The sequence below is a fragment of the Polypterus senegalus genome, chromosome 1 (genome assembly GCF_016835505.1).
Source record: "Polypterus senegalus isolate Bchr_013 chromosome 1, ASM1683550v1, whole genome shotgun sequence".
Lineage (NCBI taxonomy): Eukaryota > Metazoa > Chordata > Cladistia > Polypteriformes > Polypteridae > Polypterus > Polypterus senegalus.
The window spans coordinates 66,762,042-66,786,098 of NC_053154.1; the positions used below are offsets into that span (position 1 = coordinate 66,762,042).

General features: G+C 39.8%; 1 long non-coding RNA gene across 1 annotated transcript in view; it reads right to left on the bottom strand.

The window, feature by feature from the left end:
• LOC120517917 overlaps positions 1 to 24,057 on the bottom strand; it is a 60,490-nt gene that overhangs the window by 31,149 nt on the left and 5,284 nt on the right. The window contains exons 2-3 of the long non-coding RNA XR_005631134.1: positions 11,282 to 11,472; positions 10,774 to 10,833 (exon numbers count right to left, since the gene is read on the bottom strand). This is a non-coding gene — a long non-coding RNA (uncharacterized LOC120517917). The remainder of the gene's footprint in view (positions 1 to 10,773; positions 10,834 to 11,281; positions 11,473 to 24,057) is intronic.

Consider the following 24,057-nt stretch of genomic DNA (forward strand, 5'->3'; position numbering starts at 1 on the left):
CTCGTGAGAATGAGCTTCAACAGCCACCTAGCACAGGGATAAGAATTTAGAGTTTTATACACTAGTTGTGTATTGTATTGTTTTAAGGTGCATACAAATAAATAAAACATTTTGTAAACTCTTTCAATTTAAAAGAAATCCCTAATGAATTTCCTAGCCAATCTCATCTTTTTCAAAAGTAATGGTGATGTCAGTCTTCATGCACCCACAAAAACTAAAGCATTGCTTCTCTTCACTGAGTCCAAATGAAATACAAAAGCACCGGCGATTATGGAAAACATTATGAATCTCCTGTAATCCACTGTCTGACCATTGGCACGTGCACTTACTTCTCCATATTACATCTGAAGCTGCAAACATCTGGGTGGCTTTCATATTAGTGTTTGCTCAGCGTGGGGATACTACCTCCAGACTCCAAAGTGAATGTTACAAATGGGCCACAGAGCTGCTCTGTAACACAAAGAAGGAGCACCAAAGTAAGCAAGGCTGTGGCAACGAAAAGTAACCTTCAAAGAAGTCTTTGTGTCTTCACTGACAGCTGACAAAGAATGTTTTCGGTTTCTACTGACATGCCTGCAGAATGCGCTCTGGAAAGAAGTTTTATTTTCCAGTCTTATCCTTGAAACTTTTGGCTAAGGCGCTTCTGCTGCACTGAAGGCCACACATTTCTGAAGTCAGTCATTGTTGCCGTTTAATAAAAGCTTATCAAATGTAACAATGAGCGTACAGTTGAACACATCTGAAAGTCCCTGTACGAGCGGAGCGTAGCCTACTGTTTTGGCTGAGACTTTGCATCGCGTGTGGAAAATAGCCTGGAGGAGAGGAGAGGAGAGTGGAGGAGCGGAGAGGAGCGGAGAGGAGAGGAAAGGAGTGGAGAGGAGCGGAGAGGAAAGGAGTGCTTCCATTTACTTACTACATTGAGTTACAAGGGGGCGGGGTGGGGGTGGACGCTCTCACCAAGTACAATGCAGCTTCTAGAAAATGCTTTCTGTAATGAAAAGTAAAATTAGTTCCAAAGCTTTTTTTAAATTTAAGTTAACAGAATGAAATATTCTGTTCTTGTCACCCCACACGTTAAGCATGGATCAGTAATTCCTATAATCAGCTCTGACAGGAATGTTTTTATTGCTTTAGGAATATGGAGGCTTATATGGTTTGGTGGGAATGCTTCATAAACAGCTTGCAATGTAGTGGGCTCCAGTCATGTTATGCTCCGCTCCCTGTCCAAGCAACATTAAAGCCTACTGAAGCAAAGCGAGTATCTGTTTAATGGAATTGTTTTTGCAAGCAAACTCAAATGAATGCTCATCTGCTGCTCATCTTTTTTAAGCCTTTAGTACAGTTCTGGCGGCGCCAGTTTTAGATAGATAGATAGCACTTTGAGCTACTGTTTGTATGAAAATGTGCTATATAAATAAATGTTGTTGTTATAGATAGATAGATAGATAGATAGATAGATAGATAGATAGATAGATAGATAGATAGATAGATAGATAGATACTTTATTAATCCCAAGGGGAAATTCAGGTAGATCAAGATGGCGTTCCTGCAACACAGGTTATGACAGCGTATGTAAACCCTGCTTTTAAGAGCTTAATCCCACCCTTTATTAACTCCTTCAAACTAATGAGTGCTCTTGTAGTGACCTGCAGCCCTCAAAGATACAGAGAATGTCAAAGTATAAGGAAAGGCATGTCTACTATATAAAATAAAACCAACAGAGGAATGCACAAAGTAGAAAATAAAGTAAAGGAAAACAGACTGGTGCCTTCCCTTCCATAGGCACGCCAACCCAACAACACAGTACTGGATGAAACAGCTTTGATAATGGATGGCTAGAAATGCACTCTGCCTGTCTCTCTGGGTTTCCCTCCAAAGGTTTGTAACCTCAGTTGGGGTGGGTTAGCCACTTGCCCACCTCTGTCCCATCCCTAAACACTCTCGAGCCTCTCCGCCCCTCACTCAGTTATCTTTAAATTACAACCCAGAACTGAAGTTACTTCTCTGACCTGATCTTGGGTGTGTCTGTAAAGTGTTGAGGCCAACAGGCCAGAAGATCCTCTTCAGACACCTGTACACCAGCATAGTAATAATTATACCCATAACAATAATATATTTTATTTAAATACAGCCAAATATGTATACTGTACATCAGTAACAAAATGAATGAAACCAATAATAAAAATAATTTTGAAGATTAGATTTAAAAACAGACAGCGAGGTGCAAAAATGAAGCAGGCAGGGACCCTATAGTTGTGGGTCGCTACATTAAAACCACCCATAGCACGCAACCTGCACAGTGGGATACTTCACAGCATTTGTTTACATGAACTTATCTGGCCGATCTGGCTTTATCCAAGGCAACTTACAAGGTTTATGATACAATTGGTTACATTTCTATTGTTTTTTCCAGTTGCAGCAGGTGAACTGACTTGCTCAGAGTCACACAGTGTCAGTAGCAGGATCTGAACCCACAACCTCAGAGTCTGAAGCCCAAAGCCTTAACCACTACTCTATAATACCTGCCATGGAGTTGGAAGAGTGAAGTAAATGGGATGGAACGTGTGCGAGGGCTGAATGGGGGTTCAATAAGAAGAACAGATAAGGTGGGGCCAGACCATGAAGGACCTTAAAACCTAAGAAGAGAAGTTTATATTAGATGTGAAAGAGAACAGCTAACCAATGTCATTTTTGAAGCGTTGGAGTAATAAGCTCCCAAGGTTTTAAATGTGTAACCCTTGCCATTGAAGTTTGGACATACTGTAGGCTATTTAGGTACAGCCTTTAAGAGGTCCATGTCTGCTATGTACTCTCTATGTGTGAAAAGTCGTGCATTTGTCACATTCTTGCTCAGAGACCATGTGCTGCCACCAAGTGGACTGGAGGGAAACAACAAGCCACCTGTTAGAACGATATGGTTACATACTATATCTAACGTCTGGGACTTGTCCTATGGCAGCTAGAGAGTGTTTAATTAATAGTTTCATTAACACTCTCAGGTTTGAACCCCGACACTCAGGCATTCCTTGTTGTTGCACCCAATAGTGCCGGTGACAGATACTGCTGTGCTCCTATCAGGCTCCACGTCCTCCTCTGTAGGCTTTGTGGTGCCCTCTCCACACATTACATTGGGAAAATGCTGGGGGGGCTTGCGTGGAATGGTGAATAGGCTAAAGGAGACCATGTCATGTAAAACACATTCCCAAATGAATGCTTAACTTCACTATTTACAGTTTATGGCTCACTTTCATTTTTAGTTTATCAAACAATAACTGGCAGCACCTGCAAAAAAGTCATATTAAAAATGCAGCGGCAAAAGTCTCAAGCTCTGATTAAAAATCCCAGTTTCTGTTTATCTACGAAGTGTGTAGCATACACATTCTTAACGTCTATGTATTTTGGAGCCATTATCTGAAGCCAACCTGCTTTTGCAAAAAAACATTGTGAAAAAAAGCACAAATTGTAGCATCAGGGTCGGAAAAAGGCCCCTTAAAACAGATCTGAGTGCCACCCTGAAGACGGCACATGGGCTGAATGGGATCAGTTATGGGGAGTACAAATAAAGCCAGTATAGCAAAGCCATTCTCATACCTCAAGTAAAAAAAAGCACGTCATCAAGGAAAAATTCATTTATTTTTATTGTTTATTTCAACCCCATACCGCATGGCTTTTAAATCTCAAAACATAAGTTCCCAGCCTTTGAGATAATCGGATGACTGCTACCTCATTTTTGTCAGGGTTTGTGTATTTTTGTAAATCTCATTTTATGTAGTGTCTCTCACATATACAGTATATAACTGGATACGCATTGTGAATAATGTCACGTGTTTGTGGCGCAAAGGCACAGCCTGCACTGTTCAAATCACGCTGATGGCCTTCTTGGTCAGTGGAGGGCAGCACATTTAGGAGGACACTGGGTGCAGCTGTTTCTTCATTTTAGTATACGGGGTAATCAGCAAAACAGCAAACAAACCACAAGACACTTTCCTAAACCAGATAGTTTAGGTGAACTTAAACACAAGAGCTCAGGAACTACTGAAGTATGTTGAAAAATGGACAAAAGAGGATTATTAAGCTTCCAATAGATGTTATGTTACTCAAAGATAAACAGGAAACACACAGAAATATTCATATGACTATTTAAAGAGATGGAGGAACATGTCATCAAGGGTACTTTGAGGATGGTGAAGAATAAAGTTTTACCTCAGTAATGCAGTTTATGCTTATGGCTAAAAATGAAGTGATCCACAATATGCCTCTCTTTATCAGTTAAGTCACTTTGTTATTGCCTGTTCTTTATCTGTGCAGCAATTATGATATTATTTAGTTTTATTAATCGCCCAGTGGGCAGCACGATGGCGCTGTGGGTAGTGCTGCTTCCTCACAGTTAGGAGACCAGGGCTCGCTTCCCGGGTCCTCCCTGCATGGAGTTTGCATGTTCTCCCCGTGTCTGCGCGGATTTCCTCCCACAGTCCAAAGACATGCAGGGTAGGTGCACTGGCGATTCAAAATTGTCCCTAGTGTGTGTGTGTGTGTGTGTGCCCTGTGGTGGGCCGGCGCCCTGCCCGGGGTTTATTTCCTGCCTTGTGTTGGCTGGGATTAGCTCCAGCAGACCCCCGTGACCCTGTAGTTGGGTTGGATAATGGATGGATGGGTAATTGCCCAGTGGGTAGGCTATGCCCATCACATACCAAATTGCTTTTAGGCGGGACACATACTAAAAGGCATACACTCTGCATGGCTGAAGACAGGCATTACAGGACAGACAGGTTCTATAGAAATGGCATTATGAATGAATATACGTGATCCTAAACACACACCGTCAAACCTGCTTCATCCAACTCAGGCCAGCACAGGTCTCAATGATGAAATGAATTTTTTTTAATATTTTTTATACACTTATATTATTTAATTGGCCCTCTACCATTGTTTGGAAGAGTTATTAAAAAGTAACGTACGTGGTAGAAATGTGCTGAATAGATGTGATGGTAAAATTAAGGAATAGCATGTAGCAGAGACCCAAGCTGGCGGCGACAAGACTCCATGGGATTTCAGAACTTCTGTCCAAAACACATTTTCAAATGTTGGAAACTTCATACCTAAACAACAGCAGGCTACACTTACGCATGGAAAACATGCAGCCCAATGTGTCCATGTTGGTATAATTTAGCTTTGAGCTTCCTACAATATACAGCATACAGCATGTGAACCTTATCTTCTCTTATGTCTTTAGCCTTGCATAGTTTCTCAGCTTTCCTATTTATCCTTTCAAATCACAGAACAAGCAAACAAAATCGAGTTGCTGTCACAAACTACACATTGCTGCTTGAGGCAAGAGTTGAGTAAGCGCTACTTAAATGATCTCCAAATCACAGCAGCCCCGGTAGTTTTTGGCCATTGCTCAGCTTTAGGTGTTGGCTCTGTGGTTTTTCCCCCAATATCAGTTTCCCGAGGATTACAGTTTCTGAATTTGTGATCGTGTCCTGTGCCTGATGTCTGCGTGGTCTGATCAGAGCTGGTAAACATCTTCATCTACGGCGCGCTCCCAATGCCTGCAATTCTTCACCCACACGCCGTCACGGTAGGACAAACCTCTACATATTATACTGAAAGCTGTTCATTCATTTGAGACTTCCAATCATTCATCACCTTTAATCTGCATCTGGACTGTGTATTATCATCTTCATTGTTGATCTTTTTGTACTTTGGGGTTTGTCACGTTTTGTTCTGTGTTAATTGACTATCTCTTGCCGTTAGGGCTATTAGGGTGAATTTTTGTGTACGCATTAGATTATTTTAATAATTGTTTTTATCCTTCCTTATTTGGTTAATATATTCTTTCTTATTTAGTGATTTTGAGCCACTTTCTTACAAGTCTCTGTGTGTAAGTGTGTTCCTGGGGTCCCTGTAATAAAATAAACAAATCACCATTTTCAGATGGTGTGAATCTTAACATCATACAACCGCTACATGAGAACAGACAAAGTCAAAGTCATGGGGCATTTGGTATTTGTAGTCTACCAACTGAGTTTGACCAACAGCCTCCATCCAGATGGTTGAAAGCAATACTCATTACTGGAGACAGGCATCATGGGAGATCCTGGCCACCTCTGTTCTATGAGTACTACAGGCCTTGGAATCTCCACCAAATGCAACACACCCTCATAGGTTAGATAAAGGTTTTGTGGAGCATGAAGCGTATACATTACAATTTTAGGGGCCCTCTTTAAGAAAAACAATAGGTTGGACTGCAAAAATACATATTTACTTAAAATGAGAGAAGAAGAAAACTCCCACCAATTATAAAGTATAATTTGGATGGTGGCAGGGATATCAGGTGATAAAAGCTATTAGAGGCCATTACCCGTAGCATGTAGGTGTGTTATATAAACCTGCGTATAGTATATACATGTACTTTAGGTGTTAGACCATGGTGTACCATAGCCAGGCAGGATAACTCGACTGGCATACTGCATCTTAAACTTGACACTGCATTGTATTGAGGTACTGTACGTAATAACGTCATCAAATTCCTTTTCTATTATGTACATCGACTGACTGATAAACGTGTGGGAGATTTGTGTCAACCATATCGCACTGTTAAAGAGCAATACACTTCTTACCTGGAGCTGCATCCTCTACCTGCAAACATAAGGAAATTCACTTTACACGAGTACTGGGCTCATCTCCTTGACATAGGCAACTTGGCATAGGATGTTGGGGATTAATAGAAGGATTAGGAATAACTGAAGATGCCAAAGAGGTTACAAACCATATGAGTCCTTCCACTTCCCAGAAGCCAACCTCCCCATAGCAGGATCATCCTGCTGCCTCCCACTCTTTCCTTGAAGTATAACAGTGTGGTACTCAAGGTACCCTGTACAGCCTTAATTGAGACCACTGAATGTAAAAGGAGTATGAGAGTGTAAAGATGGAGCTCACAGGCGCTCAAGTCACCAGACAAGTGGGAAGTGTGAGTATTATGGAAAAAAAGATGGAGAGGAGAAAGCCATACCTTAGCCGATGGTGATTCAAACTATTACTTGTTGTAAATGTTATGAAAACATGTTGCCGGCACACCTTATGAGGTCTTTCAGGACCCCTTTACGTGAAGGCCCAGATGCTATAGCGTCATGGTAGATCTGTCTGTTAACAATGTAAAGTATAAAGAGACTGCAGTGGTTATTTCTGATTTCTGTTTTATGGAATAGTAGTTTGCATGAACACAAATCATGAATTATCAGTACTGCAGCGAGGCATCTTTCTTCAAAGTATCAGCTACGCTCAAAGTTATTTTAGTAGTCCTCTCTTCTCAATTTCTATTCCCTAGCAGCTGCTCTTGACAGGAATAGACAAAGGCTGGTTTCCTTAGTGAAAAATTCACTTGTTAATACAAGACAAGCAGAATTGGTTACTGTTAACAACATTTTGCATCAGCAATTCTGTTCACAGCAGTTTTTCAGGGAGGTTGTGTGAAAGGTGTTACAGAGAAAAGCAAAAGTAATGTCTCGCTCACAAGTGGAATTTCTAACAAGACTCTGACTTTTTTCTGTGTACTGTACACATAATATGGCCCTGCTGCTTTCTTTAAAATTAGCATCTATGCCACTTGCTGAAATAACACTGCAAAAGTTTATTTGCCCCTTGACCATGACCCCCAAATGCAATTCTGAGATGTGTCCTGAAATAAGGCATGTTTAAAATAAAGACTAACAAGGTAACAGGCAAAAAGAAAAATAACAAAAAAACCTTCAAAATAATATACCTCACAACTGAAAAATGATGCTGAATAAATGAAAAGAAACGGTTAAACTCTTTATCACATCAACCAGACAGATAAAACGAGGCCCAAACATACACGCGGAGTGCAATGAGCTGTACATTCAAGGCCAAATGTCCAAGAAGACGAGCTCACACCGTAAGTGACCACCATACCCAGCGGACACCTGGCTACGCCCTCGATGTTACCTATTAGAGTCGGCCCAATCATCAGTTTTAATAGGATTATGACTGCCAGCTTCCGATCTTCAGGAACTTCTTCAGTATGCACTGATTTCCAAGATAATTTGTGTTTAGGCTTTATACAGTATATGTAATAACCAAACTCCTAATGCACTTTACGTTATCCGGTGCCAACAATTTATTTGATTTCAACCATGAAATGTAAATGTAAATTGAACTACAAGTCCAATGAGTTCAAAAGATCTTAAAAGCCTAAAAGGAATTTAAAGATGCAGAAGGGGACTAATGTACTGTTTCAACTCTGTACTTTGTAAGTAATAAGTACAATTACATGTCTGACTATTTAGTTAAAAAAGCTGCAGTATTAAATAAAAGGAGGGGAGGGAGATGCATCAATAATTTAAAAAGAACACTAAACGACAACACTGTGCAAGTCAGCTTTTCCTGTGTGTGAACGTGGATTTGGTGAAGACCTTCGGCTCTAGCACTTCTGCTGGACGCCACTGTAGTGTCCAATCCCCAAAGCAAAGTCCGCACTGGTTTTCCCAACGTCTCCATCTGTGCCCACTGCCTTGCCCTAACGAACAGATCACGACACTCCAGTTCTCCCCACAGACATATCCATATCTAGACCATCTGATGCAAGTGTATAAAAGACTGGCAAATGGTACACACATTAAAAACAAATCCCAAATAAACAAAGAACACAAAATCAAGTCACTGTGATAGGAGGGCAGAGTTATTAAGGTTTTTGTATGTGACTATTAAAATCCTAAAACAATAGAGCTGGGACAGTGGAGCGACTGGTACTGTTGTTACTGCTGCCCCACCCTGCAGTCTCCTTGTTTCTTTGGGTGCCCACTGAAATTTTCTCCATGTTGTCCACTTTCACCCAAACCCTAAAGATCTTCATGTTGGCTTAAATGCCAGTGTAAATTAGTAGATAGATAGAATTTTATTTTGTCCCCGGGGTGATTTTGGCTTTTTAGAGAAACTCTTTAAATACATAAATAGATACAGTAAGTAAGTAACTAGATAAATAAATACTTATACACACACGCTTTGGTCTGAACGCACACACCAGAATGACTATAAATCAAGAAAATTAAAAAGAAAGAAAACTTCTGACTTGACTGTCACAGTCACAGTGAGACATTATGCAGACGTATTGCTGTTGGTATAAAGGAGCCCCATTGCGTTTCCTGACACACTTCTGCTGAATAATTTGTTGCTTGAAAGTTCTCTGTGTTGGTGCATCAGAGAGAGGATGTGCAGCATTGTTCATAATGGCACTCAGTTTTGTTTTAATTCTCTCTTGTGCTACAATCTTCAGGAGGCCCAGTGTGCTTCCTATAACTGAGCTTGCCCGTTTAATTAGCTTGTTGATTCGGTGGGCTTCTTTTGAACTGATGTTACCAGCCCAGCACACCACAGTGTAGAAAACTGCACTGGCCTTCACCAAGTTATAGAAGATGTGAAGGATGTCACTTCCCATATTACAGGAAAGCAGTATCCTAAGTGTCTTCTCTGCCCTTTCTTATATAGTTCCTCTGTGCTCTGACACCAGTCCAACCTGTCATTAATGTGGACCACCAAGTACTTGTAGAAGCGGACCACCTCTACATTCACTCATTGAATATAGAGGACATAAAGGGTTTTTGGTGTGGTGAAGGTCTATAGCCAGTTCCTTGGCTTTGCTGATGTTAAGATACAAACTTTTCCACCTGCCTCACCCCTTTATCAATACACCCCATAAGTGCATATTTATAAGCATATGTGCAGGAGTGTGCTCCATGACAGATTGGCACACCACCTAGGACTGCGTCCTGTTTTACAGCTGATGCTACCAGAATAGCCTCAGGCTTCACACCAGGATAACACAATCTAACATAACGTATCTGCTGAGGAGCCAATGCAAATTCTGAAGGATAGGTGTAATATTGTTACAAGTAAGGAGTCTGGCTGTAGCATTTTTGCACCTGCTTGTGGTGGTTTGAATTACAGTTCAATCTATTATGTCCTGACTATTATAACATTTAAAGAGGATGATACTATTACTGTGTAGACATTAAAAAACACAGCTGGCACAGAAGACGCAATGATGTCCAACTTTATTGCATCTCTCACCAAACTGAACTACCAAGATGCCTAACAGACACAAAAAAACATGTACTGCTCACATATCATCATGTCTCACACATAAAAGAACTCTCATATAATGCATTACACAGTTATTAAGTGATAATTATACAGAGAAACAAAGATGGTCAGAGACCACGTAATACTTAGCAGCTGAAAAAATAACACATTTTGATATTCATTTGGACCTTGACGGAGAGCCTGAAGTCAATGACTGCTCTGAGAGTCATAGCAGCAGAGGAATGACTGAAAAGGATGATAAAAAATCTTATCATCCCATAAAAACAATCGGCAAGAGCTCTGATTTATTACAGTTTGGTTTTAAATAAATAGCTTTAATGTATCCAGGCATTCATGGCATTTTAAAAACCTGCCATTTGTAAATCCATAGTTCTGGCATTAGCTTTAGTCTTTACCTATATGCAGTATAAAAATCTAATAATTACAGCAGTTATCTAATGATCAAAAAAAAAAACAAAGTCTGAGCTTTAACTGGGGAGGAAATTTCCATTCCATATGCTCACTGTAATATTTCTCAAGGCCAGCATTCAAACCCCTTATACTTTTGAAACCTTAATATAACCCTCCATTTTCCAAAGACATCCGTTCAAAAGGGTAGCTTGCTGGCAGAATGGATTGCACGGCCTGTCTCTCCATTCAGAGGACACTCACCTGTATCGGGTCAAAGAAGAAAGACTTGGGCACTGGTAGCGCCAGCACCACCTGCTCCACCTAAAATGTAAAAAAAAACAAATTAAGATGAAATGTTGAACTGATGAAATAACTCATGAGAAGTAGAAGTAAAATGAGCTTGATATTGAAATGGTACACATGAGAGCCAGTGAGCGTTAATACAAGTTTATTACATTTGATCTTTTTGGACAAATGAATGGCCATGTAATTAGTAGGGGGTAGCAATACTTGCTCTTTATGTTAGAAAGGGTGAATATCCCCCTTTTATTTCTTATTATAGTAAAAAAAAATAATATTCACCTGTTGCAGCTGCTTCAAAATAAAAGAAAATGGCTGGCTATGTAACAGTTGTGAGAGGCAAATGAATTTGAGGAGACCCCAAAAAAGTTGGGCTACCACACAAGTCATCCAGTTTACTGTGAGTGTCCAAAAACAGAAAGAGAAATGACGGTACTTTGGCACAACAGAAATCAGGCACAACAATTACCTTTACAACCTCTTCTTAAATAAATCACCTCTCTCCAGCGGGTCTGGGTGGGGAAGCTCCATCATGAGGGACTGCGTTGCTCAGACTGAGATGCCATCTTCCGGTAGCCTTCGAATATATATTGTGGCCCCCGTAAGAGACAGGGTTTAGCTGGCGGTGGGCATGGCTTATTACTGGGCGGTGTCTTAGAGCTACAGAGGAGAAAAAAGACAGCATTGTTAGCAGTGGCGCCCCTTCTTGCCCCAGCAGGGTATTGCACACCTTGTCTGAGCCTGGAAGGCAATCCTCGGGCAGCCATGCATGACATTTAATATAACAACATTCTTAAACCTGCTTAACACCAGTTGTGGGGCCTATTGTTTTAAATCTGTGAATGTTAATCATAACTAAATAACAAATATTTGACTTTCATTTTGAATATAACTATATATCAACACATTTTTTAAACAAATCTGGTGATATCCAAACAATAAACCGTGGACTAACTCAGAGCTCCACTCAGCACTTCATGTTTGCTCCAATGCATATGCCTCAAGTGATGCCAGAGAGTACAAAAAATCTAGATATGATGTAGACAGAGCAATTAGAGAAGCCAAGAAGAAGTTCAGACTTAAACTGGAAGGTCGCTATACTATCGCTGACATTCAGAGTACGTATGTGGCAGGGTTTGGGAAACATCATCGGCTACAGAGACAGAAGCAGAGGATTGACCACTGACAGCCATTTTTCTCAAGATGAGTTTGACAAATACTGTGCCTGCTTTGAACCCCACAACACCGAGTCAGTGGGCAGGAAGGGGGCTAGTGAGGGTTCAATGCCCCCCATTCACGATATCATCCGCAGAGGTGGAAAAGTCTCCCCGCCCGAAAGCCAGCCGGCCCAGCTAACTTCACTGGACATGCACTCAGAGCTTGTGCTTCAACACTGGCTGATGTTCTGACTGATATATTTAACCTCTTCCTTATGCACGCCACAATCCCCACCTGCTACAAAACAACCACCATTATACCACTGCCAGAAAAAGAGCAAAGCTAACTGTCTGATTGACTACTGGCCCATTTGCATTGATTCTTATAGTGATGAAATGCTTCAAGAGAATCATTATGAGCCACATTCATGCCCGACACAACGGACCCCCTACAGATTGCATATAAACCAAACAGGTCAACAGAGGATATAGTTAGCACAGCATTGCATACAGTTCTTACACAGCTACAGAGCAAGGACTGCCATGCCGGATTGCTGTTTATTGATTAGAGCTCGGCGTTTAACACTGCGATACCAGCTAAGCTCACCAACAAGCTCTCCACTCTTGGTGCGCCACCTACTCCCCACAACTGGGTCCTGGACTATTTAACAGGTAGACCCCAGTCAGTCAGTCAGGCTGGAGAACAACATTTCCACAACAATAATCACAAACACAGGAACTCCACAAGGATGTGTCTTAGAGCCCATGCTGCACATGCTCTTCACTCTCTTCCAGTATTATTACATTTGTGGATGACACCACCGTCCTTCTAGAAAAAAAAAACTACTTTTCTTTGTGTGGATGTATGCAGAATTTCTTTCGAATTTCTCAAGAACGTATTACTGTTATTTTAAAAAAAAAAAGTCTTCTTGGTCCGAGCCAACATTTCCACTAAACATCTATAGTTTTAATCAATATGAGAATTTGTAATCATCTTTAATTACTAATAAGTTGTCTGGATGCATAAGAATGGCTTTTTAGTGTAGGATTTACAAGTTTTAACTCTTCGTATAAGACCAATTGTACTACTGAGTGGACAGACTTTTAACAATGTGTCTTTAATTGTTATAACTATTACGTTGAAGTGCAGATTTTTAGAAATAAATATAATTCATAATAATTAGACAGAAACAACATCTAACATATCTTCACAATTCTACACTTATTTTCCCAAAACAGGAGAGAAGAGAAACAAATGAATAAAATGAGGCTTCCAACAACCTTAAACTGTTTTCAAGAGTGAGTAAGTGAAGAAGAAAGCTGCACTTAATCAAATCTGAATGGAACAAATCATGCTGATGCCAAGCATATTCCTCTGTGATTAAAAGGCACCACAATTAAATTTCCACCTCAATAAATCAGCCTAATGCTGGTTACATCCTATATGTTGTTATAAGCCACCACAATTAATTTATAGTTCCTCTTTAACATTCTTTTCTAATGTCTTACTTGGCTTGGCAAGGGCACTTTTTTAGTTTTTCCCCTCATGCACAAAATCTAAGCACTATGAACATTTTTACAACAGACCCTCAAGCAGTTACATGTTCAATCAGGCGGCAACTTGCTTAGAAACCAAGATACTAGTTGATCTTTGACCTCTCTGCTAAACATCCTGCTGGTGGCACTTCGCCAAGTTATTCTACCATTTTATGTGGACCTACTGAATATTTCAAACAGCACTAAACATTTTCAACATTGTATTTTAGTCGCATCTTTGAATTCTTTGTGTCAGGGTGAAACAGTCAGACCAATGAGACTGTGTATGGATGCACACTTTAAAAGAAAAGGAGCTAAGGTAACTGTCGAGGGCTGGGCCATGAAAGGCAGAACAAATCCCCCGTACAAAGAGAGTGAGGGAGTCAATTAGAAGCTGCGTCCATTCTGCTTTTCTTTCTGACGGGCAGACCTCGTTAGAGCCCAACCGCTTTTACTCAGCCTGTCCAGCCAGGAGTCCTCTGTGCCCGTAGGCAATATAATGTCATCTTGAGCTGTGCCACACCTGCAGAGCAGCATGAATGGATTGAAAAACGCTCATTAATAAAGCAAAAAATGAGCGTGGGTGGTGTAAATATTATCCTTCATCTACCGCTTTTGAAAGGTTATGAACACCTTAAAAAAAAAAAAAAAAAACCCTTTGACTGTTTTTAGTTGCATCATTTGCAAAATTCTAATATTCTTCCTTGTACTTCTGGCATTAACAAAAATAAAAGAAACTGAAGAAGGAAGTATTTAGAACTTACAGAGCTGGGCAAGAAGGCTGCTTTCTTGTTCTCATTACCACAAGTGAGAGCGATGTTTGGCAAGAAAGCGTTGTGTCTATGAACTTGCTGACTTAAGAAATGAGACACCAGGCAAGAGTATCCTTGTGCCACGTCAAAGCAGTTCTAGCAGAGTTTCCATAAGCGTTCCCCTTTTCTAATTCAAGTTTAACAAGTTAATTGTTTTTTTTTTATTTCTCTTTTTGTACAGCTAGAGCACCTAATAATGATTTGTGTTTGTTAACTAAATGCTACACAGTTTTGCTTGTGGTCAGGACTGAAGGCAATGACGCCTTGTGTCATGAGCTCTCCTAGGAAAATCATGAAGATTGATGCAGCACTGGAATTCAGACTTAAACACGTCGGGGACAAGCAACAGCTTTTTCTCATCTTAGCTGTTCCTGAAACCTCGAGTACATGAGTGTGAAAGATCCGCAGCTTTGTCTGCTTTGATTTTCAGCTGCCTTGAAAGACTTGGGGTTCCTAGAAGGAAGAATCTATTTTTATTTCTTACTTAGGGTGAATGGGTGTGAGAATGTCAAAGAAATATATGCACATTGCGATTAACCTGAAGAACAGCTATTTCTCGTCCAGTCCGCCCGAGCCTACATCATAGCCTATTGTTGATTAATCATCCACAGTGTCTTGACATGCACAGGAGGGGCTGCTGGCGCGGGTCTAGCAGATGTCTGATCTGACAACAAGAACACAGCCTGCAGATCAGCTGCGTTGGAAACACCACAGGGCAGGTGGAAGACCTCGCTGTGTCGCATGATAAGGTGAAGCAGGGGAAATGTCCACTGGCACTGTGCTTTTCACCTTTCTTTTTGTAAATTACTGGTTGGATGATTTTTTAAGTTTCCCTTTTATCTTCCAGTCTGGAATACCAACTTTTTCCTTAATGCAGAATGCATAGCTACTGTACATTTTATGTGAACACCTTCTCCTTACCCAGTTTGTTTATTGCTCGCCAGTGGATATACAGTATGGCTTTGATCTGGACAGACCTTCATTAACAGTCATACACTGGAAAGGATTTAGTAAAATCTGATGCTTCTAATGTTTCAGAGAGTAAGTGTACTCCTTTAAGATTAATTCCTGTCTTTACCAGGCCACAACTCTTATATCTGCATTGTATAGTCATCACAAAGAGAAATAAACTCTCATAAAGTAAAGAAAAGCTAATAGCTTGCATGATGGCCACATGCACGCATTTTACAACTGAATCCAGTGTAAGGGACGACCCTGCTCTCTTGTCTGGCCAGAAGGCCATGATAAAGGAAGGTTAGCAAGGGAGCAGCAATATTTCTCTTCCATGCCAGGACATTGACACTGAAGGATGCTGATGTAGCATCAGTAGTCATAGAGGGACACACTGGTTGGGCTTGGGAAGCTGGAAAGACAGGACAGCGGGTGACTACCTGCCATAGACAGAGTGTCTCCATGTACTGTACTGGACACTGTATGGCAGCATCCCATCGGGTGAGCCCCAGTATGGATGCTCACAGGGCAACATGGGAGTTGTGGACACATGGGGCTGCCCTGGTGGGTTCTGTGGGGACCATCCGGGGCACTGTCATATATTAACTGTACAAGGACCATAGTGGTCCTCCCTAACCCAGAAGTGCTTCTCATAGGCCAAGGAGTGAGCATCGGAAGTACAGCTGGGTCAGGAGTCCACTTAGTCCAAGGTGTTGTCCATCTCCTCTCCCAACTCCAACACTCATCTGGGTGGAGTGCAGGAAAACTAAAGCCGAGCTGGGTTACTCTGGGGGAATATTAATGGCACTGTAAAAGGTACACTTTGCACCAGATTGGAACCCAGGACCATGCTTGTTGTAGTTATGTCTGGAGTTTGGTATGCCCCCTAAAGATCACACTTGGCAAGTGTTTTTGTGACATTCTGGGGTAAAACAAACAGTACGTAATACTACTGGAGTATCATTAGTAAACCTCACAAATGTTATCAGAACAAAAATGACTTTTTCTAGGTGGTAAGATTTTTCATTTATTTGGGCCCCAAGAGAAAGAGAGTTCAAGCCTACAGAGCCAGCAGTGTTGCTTGTGATACACACTGATGGACATGTGAATTATTTATCCTGTGTAATCTATCATTACTGTCTAACCTGGGAAGGTTTTCTTTCTGTTTGATACTCTGCCCTAGTCAGTAACATTTTTGGGAAGGTTTTGCTGTTGGTCCACTGCCTGAAACTTCACTATTCTGCTTGTCCACTTGGGAAATCAGTAGACACTACCAGAACAACTGACAGATGTCATGATTTTTTCCTTGTCTCATGTTTTTGTTGTTGTGAATATCTTTTTTGTGTCCATACATGTATCAATTATTTTTCAAAGAATTTACTGGTGGAGGCTGCCACAGAGAGTGGTCCCAGAAGTTAATTGTATCATGTCAATTATGTGGCAGTTTAAAGACTGTCGAGATGAAACTGTAATTATCCAAGCTTGAAGGATTTCAATTAAAATCTTTGCACAACTTGGATATGATTTGGTTCCCCTGTCTGTTTAAACCACTTCTTATTTGGTCAATCCATTCAAGTTTGGTTTCATCCTTCAAGAACTTCTTCAGCATGTTCTGGCCAGTGGGGTGTGTCTTGTACACCTCCTATGTCAACTAATAAGGGGGCATTCTAACTTACAGTAAATGGCTAAACCCTCTCAACCCAGGTAAAGCAGCCATTCTACTCTGAGGTCCCCCTCCCCGCTGCCAAGCTTCTCACCCTATTATGGAGATACTATGGAGTCCCACAGCCTTGTGCAGGAATTGCATTTTGACCACTTGCACTCACTATCTCATTTTTTTTGGTTACTCTTCGGAACTTAAGGTGATAGCTGAAGGTGGAAATGTTGACCAAATACTTAATCTCATCACCATGATCTACTACAGGGGTGGGCAAAGTCGTTCCTGGAGGGCCGCAGTGGTTGCAGGTTTTTGTTCCAACCCAGTTGCTTAATTAGAAAACAATTGTTGCCAATAATTTAATTTCATGGCCTTTTAAGTGCTTTAAATCTGCTATGTCAAGTCATTTTCCTTTGTAAGCATATCATCCAAATGATTTGAAGGCTAAAATGGATGAGTAATTCTCAGTCCTTCACATTTTTCTCTTTCACTTTCCTTCCAAGTATTTAATTAAACCAAACAAGCTAATTGGAGAACTGCTGGTTCCTTTTGTTATTTGCATTTTATTGAAATAAGGAGCAATTTAAAAACGAGAATACAGCTTTTTAAGACTAAAATAAGCAATAAGGGTTCAAAATCTTAAGGAGCGAGACAACAAAAATGAAGGAGAAGTGTCACTTGAGCAATAAGTGCTTCTTATTAAGCAAATGGGTTGGAACAAAAACCTGCAGCCACTGCAGCCCTCCAGGAATGACTTTGCCCACCACTGATCTACTACAAACTCCATAAAACCACTACTACTGCACTGGTTTGTTGGCCAGTTTTACAACCTCTTCGTCCCTCAACTGGAACAAGACCTCCTCCTCTTGGGGCCGATGTTCATCTCTTACCTGAAGGAAACCAGTCTGTGTTTTCTAGAAAAGAATATAACATTATTATAATCTCAGATTTGGAGGTGCTGCTTCTCCTTCCAAATCACTTAGTTGTGAACAGATCCAGTGTGCACTGGTAACCATGAAGCCAAGAGGAAAACACTATTGGCAAACCCTCAATATGGCGTTATTTAATATTAGAGCAATGCCTTGTGATCATTTTATGTCAATGCTCTTATTTCTGATAGGAAAACAGATATTTTCATTCTGAGTGAAGCAGATCTGCAGTACTTACTGAGGTAGCACTGCCAAACTTTAATTGTACTCAGTCACTTTGTGAAGGGAAGAAAAATGGTGGCTTAGCAAATATTTTCTTGAACAATGTAAAATGTAAGGATGCCCGCCATGGCAGTTTTTCAATGAAAGTGGATACAACAACCTGACACGCGATCCACTGAGTCGAAACGTCCACGACAAAGCCTTAAAACAATAAACAACAAATAGGTGGGCTGTCCAGTAGGGGCTGAGTAATCTTTTCCCCAGCAGAATTGGAGTTATTTTATTTTTTCTGTCCACCCTGGCAGACTGACCTTATCATCAGCCCATCATTTAGACACTTGGAAAAAAAATTCTATCTTTGAGAAATCTACTTCTCTTAATTCTATACTGTAGCTATATAAATAAAAGTACTGTATTATTATTATTGTTATTATCTGTCTCATAATTGAGCATTTCTTCTTTTCATGTGCATTTTTTTATCCAATTTAATTTGTTTTTCTTTGCGTACTTCTTTGACATGTTGTAAAGCACTTTGAGCTACAATTATGTGTAGGAAAATTGAAATAAACATTATTGTTGTTGTTGTTTTGCATCTTTTGAGTATCTTACCAGCACTAATAAAGGTGTACCACATTCCCTTTTCCTAATTATTTATTGACCATCAAAATGTAATGCTTCATTAAATAACGCATATTTGGATTTATTAACCGTTATAATAACTACTTAGGACAATTTCCTAATAGCAGGCGATGTCAACTTTCATGTAGATTATCACTGTCATTTGAAAGACACATAATTTATAGATTTTTTAAAGCTTCAAAATTACTCAACATTTCACCCAATCGAAACGTTAAAGGAAAACACATATTAGAGCAGGTGGTCTCACAAATTGATATATCTATATTAGTATATCCGATCATTACTGAATTTTGTTTAAAGTAATAATGCTGTGTACTAGGACTAAAGAAGAGGCGTTTTTTTTCGATGCCACAGCTGTCTCTTCCTTTTCTAATATTATAAATAATTAGTCTTACTTTAGTATCTGCTCCATTACAGTCAGCAATGTAAATACGAAGGCTGACAAAATGAATGCAAAGCTGACATTGTAACCTCTGAAACACTTGTTAAAACTTGACCCAGCTGTAATATCCTAGAAGAAAGGGGAAGGTTGGAAACTTAAAAGGAAAAGCCATAAATAAGCATAAATGGAGAAAAACTAAATTAACAACCTACTATGAAATACTAAAGGCTCACATTAACAAATATTATATCTTAGTTCAATCTAAGACGTGGTCCTGTTTCTCCAAAATTATCAACAATAGTACAGGAAAACCAAGAATCTTATCTACAACTATTGACCATCCCTGGCACCTGGCTTATTCTGTGGAAGGAATGTTTGAACCATCAGAGGCTAAATGTGAGATTTCACAGCCTCCTTTTCAGATAAAATATAAAATATTAGATGTAGTATATCACAGACAGGGCGGCACGGTGGCGCAGTGTTAGCGCTGCTGCCTCGCAGTTAGGAGACCTGGGTTCGCTTCCCGGTCCTCTCTGCGTGGAGTTTGCATGTTCTCCCTGTGTCTGCATGGGTTTCCTTCCACAGTCCAAAGACATGCTGGATTGGCGATTCTAAATTGGCAGTAGTGTGTGTTTGTGTGTGTCCTGCGGTGGGTTGGCACTCTGCCTGGGATTGGTTCCTGCCTTGTGCCCTGTGTTGGCTGGGATTGGCTCCAGCGTGACCCTGTGTTCAGATTCAGTGGGTTAGAAAATGGATGGATGGATGGATATCACAGACATTAAACACAAACCCAGCTGAACCTCAATGTATTAAATGCCTGTACTAAAATAAGCCTAACTGACCTTCATGCAATAATTACATAGATAACATCTTCTATGTGCGTCCTCGATTAGGTCCTCCAGGCTTTTGTAAAGATGTCTCTTTTCTAACCAAGAGTATATTTGTGATAGTTTGATGTTCATTGGATGTAGGCATTTTTCCTGATTCACTAAAACTGCTGTACATAAGCCATTACTTAAGACATGGGTGGGCAAAGTCAGTCCTGGAGGGCCACAGTGGGTGCAGGTTTTTGTTCCAACCCAGTTGCTTAATTAAAAACCAGTCCTTGTCAATTATTTAGTTTCATGGCTTGTTAGTGCTTTAACTCTGCCATGTCAAGTCACTCTCATATGCTAGATTTTTTTTCCTTTCTAAGGATATCATTCAAATAATTTGCAGTCTAAAACAGACAAGTTATTCTCAGTCCTTCATTTTCCTTCCACATATTTAATTAAACCCAATAGTGCATGATAAATACACACAGGTATAGATGGTAACAAGCTAAATGGAGAACTGCTGGTCTCTTTTGTCATTTGCATCTTATCTATACTAATAAAAGGCAAAGCCCTCACTCACTCACTCACTCACTCACTCACTCACTCACTCATCACTAATTCTCCAAGTTCCCGTGTGGGTAGAAGGTTGAAATTTGGCAGGCTCATTCCTTACAGCTTACTTACAAAAGTTGGGCAGGTTTCATTTCGAAATTCTACGCCTAATGGTCATAACTGGAAGCTATTTTTCTCCATTTACTGTAATGGAGTTGAGCTCGAAAGCCGTGGGGGGCGGAGTTTCGTGTGACATCATCACGCCTCCCACATAATCACGTGAACTGACTGTCAACGCAGTACGTAGAAAACAAGGAAGAGCTCTAAAAAGCACTGAAGAAAACTTGCATTATATAATTGAGAAGGCAGCGAAACAATAAGAAGCGAGTGACTGACATATACAACCATATTCATGAGTGCAGTTACTTCGGAAACAAAGCGCGGTGTAAACCTAAAGTTTAAATTAAGTTCATAGACAGGCTGCCGCTAGCGTTTGTCATGCCCGCGGGTAATGCGGGATACAAGTTTAATGAGGGGACGCAGGATATAAACGAGAGTTTTGATCACTTTGTAACTAAGTTAAAATTGTAGGAGAAGGGGTGTGCTTATGCAAATTTCGAGAGACTGTGTTTGTGGGGGATTGACAGTTAAGGCGGATGGGGGAGTCACGCCATCATCTCCCCTTCCATTCACCTCATTTCGCTGTGAGCTGCGCTCCGCAGCTAACGCAGTGTTACGACTTTGTGACGCTGCCACCAAATACTCACAAAAAAATCCACAAGTTAACACACACGCTGTCTCTAGAGTTTCTCCACACTGAATCCTCCAGGCACTACTTACAAAAGGTTACATTGACAATCGTGTTATTTTTAAAATGTTTCCTTTTCTTAGCACAAGCACAGCTGAGAAGCTTCGATGCATGTGCTCCATAACGCGTTAAAAAATAACGCATTTAATCACACTTTGCATTACAAGCAAAGGGGAACTTCTGTCAATGTATGATTTCCTGGTACACCGATTACATTGATTAGCGCTTCCTAATTCATTTTACCCTCGCACCCCCTTGGTTTGAGAAGAAGTATGAAATATGACGTTAACACAGAAAAACAGATCACCAATTGAAGCTTTATGAATAATCGATTCGCCATCAATAATTGTTTTGGTAAAGCCATACTCAGTGTAATCCCCCTTCCATTTTATAATTTTTCCGCCACTAGCCATGATTAAATGAACGGTAAAAAATAAGAGCAAAGCGAGGGTGACTTATTCAGGCAGGCAGGCGACAGCTCAATAGCTCGAATTTGGATATAAGTAGCTTCTATTTAGTCACCAGAAATATCTTTGGTAGGAATGGAAGTTGAATTTAGTCTTTAAATTTCTATGGTGAAGAAAAATGTATGCAATGATGACTAAATTTAACTTACATTCCTACCAAACATATTTCTGTCGACTAAATAAAAATGACTTATATTTAAAATTTAAATAGAACATGAACAGATACGATAGTTCATAATACCCACGCAGCAGTAAGTGCACGTAAGATTAGGAGTCATCCGTTTTAACAAGCAGCATAGATATAGATTTAGATATAGATATACATATATAGATAGATAGATATAGATATACAGATAAATAGATATCGATATATAGTTAGATAGAGATATATATATACTAGGCTGACCCGCCTTTTAAGGCGACCTGTCTTTTAAGTTGACCACTTCTTAAGGCAATTCAATATGTAGATCAATTTGATACTTTATACAAACTCATTAATTTGGTTATATTGTATTTGAGTGGTATTACTTTAATACTCGTAGTTTCTGTTATTTTTGTGATGAAATTTAAACTTTTTTTCTATATTGAGGTTGCCCTTTTGAACCCCGCTGATATTTACTACGCGGTGAGGCATTTGTACTCCATCAACATTAATTATTTCCAGAGACATAATTTTATCTATTTTTCCAGCGCATGGCGCGCAAAAGCAAGGGGACGATGGGAGCACCAGAACTCTGCTCACATTATGTCACTTCGTACCGCAAGCTGCATGTAGTAAGTCTGTGATAAGTGGAATACCGCTACGCTTTCCACTCACGGGACGGAAGGACAATCCCGACCGCTTTTATATAGTAAGATATGTATGTATATGTGTGTGTCTATATATGTAGACATGTATGTGCATATATATACTGTATATGTATATTTATCTGTATGTATGTATGTGTATATGTATATATGTATATGTGTGTGTATGTATGTGTATATATATGTTGATATGTGTATATATATACATATATATGTAGATGAGTATATGCATATATATCTATATAAGTGTATATGTAGATATGTATATATGTATATGTATATATGTTTATAGGTGTGTGTGTATATATATATGTATATATATGACAGCAACACTCATAACAGTGACAAAACAATTACATTGACAATCATGTTACGTTATTTTTAAAATGTTTCCTTTTTTTTCATAACTTCTTTAACACACTACTTCTCTGCTGCGAAGCGCGGGTATTTTGCTAGTATTTAATATATTTTGCTAGTTGCTAATAAGGGGTAATTAAAAACCATGACTAAATTAAGCAATAAGGGTTCAAAATCTTAACGAGTGAGACAACTAAAGTGAAGCAGAAGTGTTTCTTAAGCAATAAGTGCTTCTTATTAAGCAAATGGGTTGGAATTGAAACCTGTAGCCATTGCGGCCCTCCAGGACTGAATGTGCCCACCCCTGATTTAAGACAATTCCGATTCAAACAATTCATACAAATATTGTCCTATTTGGCTTGAATGCAACATTTGACACCATTGATCACATTGGTATTGGCCATCTTAGACAGTAAGTTGGCCTTTCTGGCAATGCCTTGAGTTAGTCTCACTCTTATATCGCAGAAAGAAAATTCTTTGTGGCGATTATACAGTATACAGTATCAGAGATTCATAATATCATGTAGGGAAGGCCTCTTATTGTAAAACATAAAGTGAATTACCACAGTTACTGTATGTAGAAGGCACACAGATATATTTGTCAATAGCACCAGATGACCCTGAGACTCGAAAACCTCTGACCCCTTGTCTTACTGGCATCATTGAATGGTAGAGTAATAATATTTTTTAATTTATCAAGGAAAAAAAAAGAAATTGTAATGATTAAGAGAATGCAAAAAAGTGAGTTCCTTAGAAATACATTAGGCCATCTGGCTTTATATAAGGCCAGAAATAAAGAATCTAGATGTCAATTTAGATTCAGAGCAAAACTATAAATCACACATTCAGCATATTACTGACTCTGTGTTCTTGCACTTAAGAAACTCAAGAGTTGAATCTTTCATAGAACTGCAAGATGCTGATTAATACCTGGTTTTATCTGTGTAGATTATTGCCATACACTCCTATCAGAATTACCATTATATCTTGGCTGCAATTAGTCCATAACACAGCAACAAGACTTTTAAATAGAAAGAGAAAATCTGTGTACTGTATATCTGACCAGTGTTTACATCATTACACTGGCTGCCTGTGTCCTTTTGATTTTAAAATACATTTAATTGGATGTAAGGCTCTAAGCAATCTATTGCTTT